This window comes from Lissotriton vulgaris, chromosome 7, assembly GCF_964263255.1.
Source record: "Lissotriton vulgaris chromosome 7, aLisVul1.2, whole genome shotgun sequence".
Lineage (NCBI taxonomy): Eukaryota > Metazoa > Chordata > Amphibia > Caudata > Salamandridae > Lissotriton > Lissotriton vulgaris.
Genome location: NC_141695.1, coordinates 236,372,470 through 236,383,432, shown reverse-complemented (window position 1 = coordinate 236,383,432; position 10,963 = coordinate 236,372,470).

Genomic DNA, 10,963 nt, shown 5'->3' with positions numbered 1-10,963 from the left:
CATTGAGAATGACATTTTAGCTCATAGCTACCATCTGATGTACTGAAATATGGACATGTATGTCTCATCTCAGCTGCGGACAGGATGACACCAGTGCAGCGTACACCATCCCGGGGAATTCATGACATCCTGGCTACAGCAGTAAAACCCTCTCGCACCTGTACATCAGGTAATGTAGCATCAGGTGTGTCACTAGCTTAGATTACTAAGCCATGACAAATATCAAGATCCCCTTCTGTACAGAATCTGCAGTTGTTGTTTACAAAGTGACATACATATTTTGAGTGTCACATGTGCCTGTTTGTCAATAAGTAAAGCAGATCATTGAGAATGTTGTCACTTACCTCTACAGCTGCTGGATCGGAGACATCTATGTCAACGACATCTATGAGGAGCCAGGTTCAGCAGTTGACATCAGGGGGGATCGCAAAGGGACAGAAAGTTGTGGCTGAAGCTGGTGAGTTTGCTTGTGGAAAGTACATCTCCGTTTAACACCTCAGTTCTATGGTGTGAGCTGTCATTTGTGGTGCTACCCTAACCAGGTCACATGATCGTCATCTGTTGATGCAAAGTACAGTTAATCCAACCCTTGTGTTGCACCAATCCGGGTCAATTACTAATATGGTTGCAACCTCTGTGTTCCAGGGGATGATGAGGATGAGGATGAAGGACCTTCAACCAGTGTTGGGCGACGGGCAACGAAAGGGGAAAATCCACTGCTCCTCCAGGCAGTTATGTCGGCAGCAAGTCATGAGCAAGAGGAGGAGAAAGTTCCTGAGGTCGAAGACTTGGAAGATGATGGTGATTATATGTCCATCCTCTCCGGGGATGACAATTCTGATGCCATGGACAGAAATCTTTCCATATCGCCCAAATCTTGCAGGGCATTACATCCTCCGCCCAGCAACGTCAGTCTCCTCCAAAACAAACATTTGCCTGTCCCCAGCATAGAGCTAACCAGCCACAGCTCTCACGCATCCCAACACAGATATCACTCCCTCACAGCCCTACCATCCAGGACCGACATGGTGGTTCCCCTACATGCTCTTCCCTATACAGTGTATCCCTTGCATCTTCTTCTCCACCCCTAGGTACCATTCTCCAGCACCCAGGCTTCCATCCGCCAACCTCCCTGCTGTTGGACCTGCTGATCTCATCCATGGCTGACACCTGCAGGGAGGGCTTGCACCTGGCTATGGTGGCCAGTGAGAGTAGGACGTCGTCCAAAAGCAGACAGATGTGAAGCAGGACATTCATGCCATAGGGGCTACCCTGTCAGACATGTCTGAATCCCTGCAGGACATGCTCCAATTCCCTCAGGTGGTGGACACACTAACCCATGTTTTGAATAGGATGTCCAGGAATATGAGCGACAAGATATCCATCCAAAGAGAAGAGAGTGCAAGACACTGTGTTTTGGTCATGACGATGATGGAGGGCATGCTGAAAGTGGTCCAAAGTCTCCCTTCAAGGTCAACGCAGGTCCATCATATCTGCCTGCAGTACATCACATCCACACACCTGTACCACCAACTGCACAGGACCACAGCTAAGGTACACAGCCACCCCGGTGCCCTGAACAGGTACTCCCATCACCTGCACAACAATCACCACCACCCTATGAACGGGCACTCCCGGCACCAGCACAACCAACACCACCAACTGAACGGGTACTCCCACCACCTGCACAACAACCACCCCCGAAACGGGCACTCCCACGACATGCACAACCACCCCCACCCCTGATCGGGCACTCCCACCATCATAACAACCCCCCCCAAATGGGCACTCCTACCACCTGCACAACAACACCCCCTAAACCGGCACTCCTACCACCTGCACAACCAACCCCCCCCTGAACGGGTACTCCCACCATCTGCACAACTAGGCACAAACACCAACTGTACATACACCCTCGGCCCCTGTACGTCACCCTGTACAGGCACATGCACAACACCCACCTACAAGTAGGTGATGAGCCAGACCTGATCCCTCACAGCGATCATCACCTCTGAAATTGCGATGTCGCAAGCACGATCGTCATTGACAACATCCCAAAAACAAATTGACCACTGTGAATATGTGTAAAGAAAAAGTAAAGATCTTCACAAGTCAAGATTCTGTTGTGTATCATGTCCTGTATACCAATATAGGTAGCCTAGAGATGTGAGGAGGTATGTGTGTGTGTGTGTGTGACACAGTTACAAGCGTAACCCATCATTGCAACAAGCCATAATGTGCATAGCAGATGACTCACCAAATACGTGTCCGTTTTTTGTACCAGACATTCACAATGAAGTCAAACAAGTGAAAGTAAGTAGGATTCTTAAAGATATTTATAAATGATTTGAAGAACAATTGTTCATTTGAAAGGGAGAAAGGAAACAAATGATGATCTTAATGCAGATGGAGAAGGGAACTTGGATTGGGATGGGGCAACAAAAATATAACACATCAGGGAGCGTCGGGGAAACCAGTCTATTCACAAAGGGAAAAGTAAATAATTGTCCACAAAGATAATTCTGTCAAAAAGTGAAGTGTCCTTCTGGTCATCCTCTACTACCACAATGTCCATATCACCTGAGTCCGGTGCATGCACATGGCTGGCCAGTGCAGTAACAGGCACCAAAGGGGTTCGGGACACACAAGGAGTATGGGGGAAACAGTGTGAGCCAACGGACAGGGGGAGACATTGACAGTGGTATGGGAAGGAGGCTGGGAAACATGGAATTGACGCTGGTAGTGAGGGTGGCCAGAGCTCGGGCAATCTCCTCTTCAATCATACGTATCTCTAGACACAACTGCAGCATGACGCGGGAGGACATGTCTGGCTGAACCTCACATACCCACATCGAGTACTCTGGGACAGCCACAGGAGGTAGAACACAGTGAGGGCCCTGGGTGGGACAGGAGGGATGTGGTGTCTCAGGTTCAGAGCCAATGTTGTGTTTGAGCTGGCAGCTACAATGAGGGGGACTGATTGCAGGGGATGCAGCTGGAGCCCCCAATGGAATGGGGGCCTTGAGACGTAGGGAGGGGCTGATGGCAGACCCAGGTTGGGTATTGGCCTGCCCGGGGGACACCTTGACAGAACGCACAGGGGAGTAGCTCTGCAAAACCCCCTGGCCAGAGGTGTCAGGTTCTCCCCCCCACTTCAATGTCCACCGCCTCCACCCGGGCCGTAGCACCAGAGTTGTGTACCTGATCAGTCCTGGTGGGCGCAATCCCCTTGCCTCCAGATGTTGAGGGTCCCTCCTCATCCTCTTCTTCCTCACTGGTAGAAAGACGTCATATCCGCCGCCGCACTGATGTTCTCCTGCTCCCAACCTGGTCCTGCTGTTGTACCATTTGGCCAGCTGTGCCCACTGAAATGTAAGCAAAATCATGATGTAGTGGTTGTATACTTCAAGACAAGACACATACCCAGATGAGCGAAGGTCAGACTTTGTTTTACTCTGATCACACTATACAGTTGTCCGTGTTTATGAGGTTACATTACGTGTATGTTCACTGCCATCTCCTGAACTGAGTCTGACATGGACATCTCTCGAGAATATTTGTGGCTTATACAACTGTATTGGCAAACCCTCAACTTTGGCATTCTTGTGATCTGTGTGTCCTATCACTGCTACATGTGCAGGTTCCAAAACCAGTCTACCAAAGGAGATCAGCGAGAGCACAGATTTCATTGAAATTGGCCTATGATATGGAGTCTCAGCTCTTTTACGTCTGGACAAATGGCATCTGCTGTGTAGCATTGTATGGGACAAGACAAATGCCGAATGTGGGTCACACATCCACATAGGGTCTGGGCTATTTGTTTTGCTACGTTGTGAGTCTAGCCTTTTGATGTCCCCTCACAAAAGCTGACAATCCAGTGCTACATATTGGCTTTGGTGACCGATAAGGTAGTGCAGCGCACCGGTGACCAGTATCAATCAATCATTGTACTTATAAAGCGTGCTACTTACCCGTGAGGGTCTCAAGGCGCTGGGGGGGAGGGAGGGTGTGCCGCTACTGCTCGAAGAGCCAGGTCTTGAGGAGTCTTCTGAAGGTGAGCAGGTCCTGGGTCTGTCGTAGGTGGGTAGGGAGGGTGTTCCAAGTTCTGGTGGCAAGGAAGGAGAAGGATCTGCTGCTGGAGGTCGTTCATTGGATGCGGGGGACAGCGGCGAGGGCGAGGCTGGCAGAGCAGAGCCGGCGGGTGGGGGTGTAGAAGCTGAATCTGCTGTTGAGGTAGGATGGTTCGGTGTTGTGGAGTGCTTTGTGTGTGTGGGTGAGTATCTTGAAGGTGATCCTCTTGTCGACGGGGAGCCAGTGTAGGTCTCTCAGGTGGGGGGTGATGTGGCTGCAGCGAGGGACATTGAGGATCTGTTGTCGCAGGTTTTTTGTCAGGATTCCTGCGTAGATTGCATTGCCGTAGTCCAACCTGCTGCTGAGGAGGGCCTGTGTCACTGTTCTTCTTGTTTCGTTGGGGATCCACTTGTAGATCCTGCGGAGCATGCGGAGGGTGTTGTAGCAGGAGGAGGAGATGGCGTTGACCTGCTTCGACATGGAGAGGGAGGAGTCGAGGATGATTCCTAGGTCGCGTGCGTGGTCGGTGGGTGTCGGTGCTATTCCCAGTGTGGTCCGCCACCAGGAGACGTTCCAGGCTGAGGGGGTGGATCCGAGGATGAGGACCTCCGTCTTGTCCGAGTTCAGCTTCAGTCGGCTGCCTCTCATCCATTCGGTGACAGCCTTCATTCCCTCTTGGAGGTTGGTTTTGGCAGTGTGCGGGTCCTTGGTGAGGGAGAGGTGGGTGTCGGCGTAGGAGATGATGTTGGGGTCGTGCTGGCAGGCGACGTGAGCGAGGGGGGCCATGTTGATGTTGAACAGCGTCGGCCTGAGGGATGACCCCTGGGGTACACCGCAGATGATGTCGGTGGCTTCGGAGTGGAAGGGGGGAAGGTGGAGACTCTGGGTTCTGCCGGAGAGGAGGGATGCGTTCCAGTCCAGGGCCTTCTCTTCGATTCCGGCTTCTTGGAGGCGTGTCTTTAGTGTGCGGTGGCAGACCGTGTCGAAGGCGGCTGATAGGTCCAGGAGGATGAGGGCTGATGTTTCACTGTTGTCTAGTTGGATACTGACGTCATCTGTGGCGGCAATGAGGGCTGTCTTGGTGCTGTTGTTTTTTCAGGATCCGGACTGGGATGGGTCTAGGATGTCATTGTCCTCGAGGTGGCGGGTCAGTTGTGTGTTGACGATTTTCTTGATAAACTTCACCTGGGAACGGGAGCAGGGAGATGGGCCAGAAATTCTCGAGGTTCTTGGGGTCCGCCTTGGGCTTCTTGAGAAGGGCGTTGATTTCGGCGTGCTTCTAGCTTTCCGGGAATGTTGCTGTCTCGAAGGAGATGTTAATTACTTTCCGTAGATGGGGTGCAATGGCTGCGTCTGCTTTGTTGAATATGTGGTGTAGGCAGGGGTCTGATGGTGATCCTGAGTGGATGGAGTTCATGATCTTGCGTGTTTCGTCGTTGTTGATGTTGGTCCAGGAGGTCAGGCGGTTGATGCGGGTGGTGTTCGCAGGGGGGGTGGAGTCTGACGTTGTTGGGGTGGTCGTGGTGGTGTTGAAGCTGTCGTGGATGTCAGCGATCTTGCGGTGGAAGCAGGTGGCTAGCGAGTCACACAGGTCTTGTGGGGTTGGTGCTGGGGTTGGAGAGTTCCTTCACGATGCTGTAGAGCTCTCTGCTGTTGTGTGCATTGTTGTCCAGGTGGGTTTTGAAGGACGATCTCTTGGCTAATCTGATGAGTTGGAGATGTCTGCGGGTGGCGTCCTTGTGGGCTGCGTGGCTGTCTGGTGTTCGTTCGTGGAGCCATTTCTTCTCCAATTTCCGGCATACTCGTTTGGAGGTCTGGAGTTCTTCGGTGAACCAGGTGGCTTTCTTGCTCGTGCGGCTGTTTCTTGAGTGGGGCGAGGGTGTTGGCACAGTCGTTGATCCACTGTCTGAGGTTGTGGGCGGCGGCGTCTGGGTTGGTGGGGTCAGTGGGTGGGTTCTGGGCGAAGGTGGTGGCCACCTGGTCTTCTGTGACTTTGTTCCAGCAGTGGCGGGGCAGCTGTTGGGTGTGGTGGTGCATGGTGGGCTTCTTGTAGGGGAAATGGATGCAGCGGTGATCTGTCCAGTGGAGTTCGGTAGTGCGGTCAAAGGAGACGTGGGTGCTTGTGGAGAAGATGGGGTCAAGCTTGTGGCCCGCAGCGTGGGTGGAAGCGGTGACGAGTTGTCTGAGGCCGAGGTTGGTGAGGTTGTCGATCAGGGTGGCGAAGTTAGCGTTGTTGTTGTTCTCGAGGTGGAAGTTAAGGTCCCCGAGGAGGATGTAGTCCGTGGAGGCGAGTGTGTGGGTGCTGACGAGGTCGGCGATGGAGTCGCTGAACTGTGGCCGGGGTCCTGGTGGTCTGTAGACAAGTGTTCATCTGAGGGTGGTGTTGGGGTCAGTGTGGATCCAGAAGTGCAGGTGTTCGGCGGTGCTCAGAGTGTCGTCTGAGTCGGTGGAGACCTTGAGGCTGGACTTGTGGATGATGGCTATTCCTCTTCCAGTTCCGTTGGTGCTGTCTATGCGGGCGATCTTGTAGCAGTCCGGGACGGCTATGACAATGTCGGGAGCCGAGGAGTCGTTCCACCAGGTCTCGGTCAGGAAGGCTACATCTGGGGTGGAGGTGTTGAGCAGGTCCCAGATCTCGACTTTGTGTTTGCGTGCAGAGCGTGTGTTTAGGAGTATGCAGCGGAGGTGATTGGGACCGGTCCTTGGTATTTTGGTGGCTCTGTCGCAGGTGAAGCTGCAGGTGCGGCAGGAGAAAGTTCCGTGGGTGCGTTTCGGGGAGGCCTGGAAGCAGCTGTGGTCTCGGCAGGCATTGAGTGTGTGGAGGGTGGAGGTTGCTGGCGTTGTATCGCAGTCTGGCGTCGTGGCGTTCGTGGAGGCCTAGGGTTCTGGCACTGGGCGCGGACGGCGCAGATGGGCTTGCCTTAGGCGCGCCGCGGCCGCGCAGCGTCCTGCATATATGGGGAGGTGGGAGGGAGGAGCAGCTGGGAGGGGGGAGCAGCGGGTGGGTAGGGGGCGGGCCGCAGGGGGCACAGCAGAGGGGAGAACGAGAGGCACAGAAAGCCAAATGGGGCAAAAAAGAGGGGAAAACAGTGGCACAGAGCAAAAAAGAAACGGGGCACCGAAGAGGGGAAACCAGTGGCAAAGAGCAAAAAAAAATGGGCACAAAGGAGGGGGAAAATGAGTGGCATAGAAAGCAAAAAAACGGGGCACAGAAGAGGGGAAAACAGTAGCACAGAGCAAAAAACGGGCACAAAGGAGGGGGAAAACTAGTGGCACAGAGAGCAAAATCGGGGCACAGAAGAGGGGAAAAACAGTAGCACAGAGAAAAAAAACGGGCAAAAGGAGGGGGGAAAACAAGTGGCACAGAGAGCAAAAAAAGGGGCACACACGAGAGGGGAAAATAGTGGCCCAGAGCAAAGCAAAGAAAACGGGGCACAAAGGAGGGGGAAAAACGATTGGCACAGAGAGCAAAGAAAACGGAGGATGGGCACACTAACCAGCGAGTCCTTTAGCAGCGGCAGCAGGGGGACACAGGCGGAGCTGCGTAGAGGGGAAACTACCTACCAGGAGGGTCAGGGGTCACTACCTGTAAATGTGAAATGGCATACAAGCCACTGAGGGTAAGACGTGTATCAGTGGACACACTTGGCAAATTTAGAAACACTTAAGAGCGAGGCAAGGATCTCAAAGTCTGTCTTGACTCCATGGCACATGATGATCTGTCTCAATTTGAACCAAAACTCAACAAATGCAATGCAAGTCACAGCATCCAATACCCTTTGGCCTGCCATACACACACTGGACAGTGTCTGTACCATTCCTCATCCAATGCACACATCAGTTATGATTCCCTTGGTTCACTGCTAGTGGTACTGGCAGGGCACAGTTTAATGCAAATGCACAAGCGTGGCTCAGTTCCCCAGTTGTCATGAAGAAACTACCACTCCCAAAATCTACTCTGCCCTGTACAGTCCATATGCCACAGTGTGCCTTTTTATTCATGATGACTGCTGCATAGACACAGAATAGGTGAATGGAGGCATGGGACACACATTGGTACAGCACTGTCTTTACTCACATCATACTCCCAGACACTTATTGCTTATAATTCACGTACCAGGTCCCTGCTGCTCATGCTCCTCCAGCTGAGCAAGGAGGGTCAGCCAAGCTGCTCGCAGGACCCTCCTGTACAGTGGGGAGAGGCGAGGATGATGCACATGGTGCTGGGAAGACTGGCCCACCAGCCCCTTAACCTTGTGCCGGGCCCAGCATTTTAGGTCCTTCCAGGGCTTGCGGCATGCGCTTGTAGTCCTGGTGTGAACGCCCACTGCACTGCAATGCTTACCAATGTTGGCCCATAGCCTGGCCCGGGCTGCATTGCTCAGCTGTTATTCAGGGTCCAAATATAGCTGAAGATATTTGGACAGCACCCCCTCAGTCAAGATGTGTACTTCCCTTTCAGTGAAAGGGGGAGCTTTCTCCTCCTAACCTTCAGCTTTTTTGGGAGAAATAAGTTTAAGAGCAGCAAGACGGCAGAGGATCTGATCTGTGATAGAGGATGACTCAGAATGAACACAAAATGGCTGTGAACAACTTCCTGTGATGTATTTCCTGTATCCCACTTACTGTATATCATTTCCTGTATGAAATAATGTGTTCCGGTTCATTTTTGGAGATTACGGCCCGAAAACGTAGTTTCCAGTTCCGGAGCGGCGGGTCGGCATATGCGCATTACGCTCCGAAATTGGAAATTACGTTTCCAGGCCGTAATCTCCGAATTGTAAATCCATTCTGTGAATACCAAAAGTAGTGAGTGCATTCCGTGAATACAAAAAGTAGTAAGCGCATTCTGTGAATACCAAAAGCAGTAAGTGCCTTCTGTGAATACCAAAAGTAGTAAGTACGTTCTGTGAATACCAAAATGGTAGTAAGTTTAGGATTTTGTCCTAAATTAGTTCTGTGAATCGGGTCCATAGTCTCCTATTACTCATAAAAATGATATATATGGTATTCCCATACACCATAGTGAGCCCACCGTCATATGTAAGAACGTATATATATGTATGGGAATTAACAGTCCGAAATGATACCTATGGCAACTACAAAACACTGGTATATATATATATATATATTCACACGTGAAATCCGGCGCAATCCTTTCCACGACACAAACGTCCTACGCGTTTCGGAGTGGAACACTCCTTCGTCACAGGCCCGTGACGAAGGAGTGTTCCACTCCGAAACGCGTAGGACGTTTGTGTCTGAAATAAATCTGCACTGAAATAGAGGCCACGGCTCCTGTGTGATTCCTTTTGATTTACGTGGAAAGGATTGCGCCGGATTTCACGTGTGAGTAGTTTGGGGGTGGCTACCCCAGCCGTGAGCCCGCCGAACCAGTGGCTTGGGATCAGCTACGAACTTTGTGTTTATATATATATATATATATATATATATATATATATATTACCTACTGGCGGTCGCCAGTAGGTAGTTATAGTTAGGATAATTTTCAATGTTAAATCTCAACATTCTATTTTGAATAACTTTGGCGCCGGTTGTCGAATCTGCCTGAAATTTTCAGGAAAATGGTCTCATGGCGGTCCGGTCCTTCCCTGAAAGTTTGGGGGGGATTCGTCAAGCGGGGGCCGAGATAAAAGGGGGGTCCCAAAACGCGTTTTCCCCATGTTAATTTCCATAGGGCGGTCGATTTCACTTTTAGCCCGAACGGCTGAATGGATTTCCACCAAACTTGGCAAAATTGTAGGGACTGGTAGCCCGATGTGCCTTTGCTATGTCTCAAGATATGTGCTTCAGTGGATTTTGAGAAATTAACGTTCAAAAAAATATATATATCTATAGGCGCTCACGGGTGCGCGCACCCGTGAGCGCTCCCGGCGCGACACGCGACTTGCGCGCAGAAAGCTGGTTGGCTCTCAGTTGTCTGTAAACATTCTAAACAGTCCGGAGCGGCCGCCATCTTGTCTATCGGTAAAATCTAGTCATAAGAGGTGGCAAAAACAAAGGGTGGAATTGACCATAAGGGGGCAGGGTAGACCCCCCCTGACCCCCTAGGTTTGATATGGGGGCCATTAAAGGGCCCCGCGGGGCCTCAAAAATTTTTTTTTTTTTCGATTTTCGCGGGGGAAGCGCCTGGTGCGCGCACGGGGGAGCGTATCGGGGAGGGTACTATGGAAAAATAATTACTTCAAAAATTGTATGTTTATGAATTGTTTTTTTTTTATTTGTTTATTTTATGTAAGTACCTACATGTAGGTACTAATGAAGAGACTTAAATTTAATGTTCACCATCTTCTTTGTAGACATCTTGCATGTTGTTATTGTATTTTTTGTGGTATAAGGAATTCATAATATAGTCTGTCTGGAAAGGAGAAACAGATCTTTTAAGCACTCCCTGAGAATTTCTAGGGGATCATGAGTAGTCTGTCCTGTTCACTTATGAAAATGAGGTGTAAAATATTCATATGAGATAATATAGTGGGAGAAAGGTAGTAACTATGAGTAAACTTACTATGTAACAGAAAAATAGTTGAACAGTATACTATAAGTCTCACTTTATATTTTAAACATTTTTGGTAATACTTCATGAATTACATATAAAAAAAAATATTGTCTGAAACAATTGAAATTATTAAAGATAAATTTATTCCTCTGATTCTTTTTCATAATTTAATAAAATTTCTAACATAATATTGTCCGGAATTTCCTCATAATTATATGTACATGATTCAATTTCTTCCAAACATTCTATAAACTGTTCATCCAAAGAGTCATCCATGAAATCAACTTCTTTTTTTTCATCTTCTGGTTTTTCCACCTTTACTTTGATAGAAGTATCATTTGCCTTATTTTCTCCTTCCATTTTCTTTCTGAA